The 774-nt window shown below is 25.2% G+C and overlaps 1 protein-coding gene across 1 annotated transcript in view; it reads left to right on the top strand.

The window, feature by feature from the left end:
- Nucleotides 1-774, top strand: part of LOC126896372 (cytochrome P450 4C1-like) — a 156,227-nt gene that overhangs the window by 85,031 nt on the left and 70,422 nt on the right. The window lies entirely within an intron of this gene.

Raw genomic sequence — 774 nt, 5'->3', positions numbered from 1 at the left:
TTTTTTTTTTTATTAAATTCGTGTACAATAACTTTATGATAGTACCTCTTTTGTACATGCAAATTTATTAATAATTGTTATTTTTTTTCATATATATGTGCAATATTATTTTGTTATACAGTATTTTTTCGTTGTATATTTGTTTGTTTTCTTGTGTGAAATATTTTTCTTTCTAATTGAAAATTGTATATTTATTATGATATATGTAATTTGTTATTATCAATATATGTGTACATTTTTTTTTTTTTAATAAAACGTATCCGTGAAAAGCGTGTGGTCATTTAATAACTAGCGATATTTTTAGATATAATTTTTTGGATAGCCCATACAACAGTACGCTAAGGCATCAAATTATTAACCGTGAATCCAAACGGATCTTAAGCGGACGAAACGGCTAAAAAAACACAAGAGTTTTTTCTATAATTATACGATTCACCGAATTTCGACCACTGTAAGACAATTACGATATGTTTACAAATACCGTACCACCCACCTACCGTTCTGAAATATGGGCTAATCATTACTTTTTGCAAACAAAATTATCGTATTAAATAATTTTATATTATAAAAAGTGATTTAATTAAGGAATACATTTGACCCTTTTTTTTTCAATTTTTTAAAATAAAGAATGGTGATGTTGCCATGTATAGCCTATGTTACAAAAAAAAAAAAAAAATATGCCCCCATATTTTTGAAAATTAACTTTGGTTGTTTACAACACTAAATTAATGGAAGAGAAATGAAAGGTTAATATATTTTGTGTCATTTTCCTTT

This window comes from Daktulosphaira vitifoliae, unplaced genomic scaffold (genome assembly GCF_025091365.1).
Source record: "Daktulosphaira vitifoliae isolate Bord-2020 unplaced genomic scaffold, ASM2509136v1 Scaffold_1, whole genome shotgun sequence".
Lineage (NCBI taxonomy): Eukaryota > Metazoa > Arthropoda > Insecta > Hemiptera > Phylloxeridae > Daktulosphaira > Daktulosphaira vitifoliae.
This window is presented reverse-complemented; position numbering and strand designations above follow the sequence as displayed.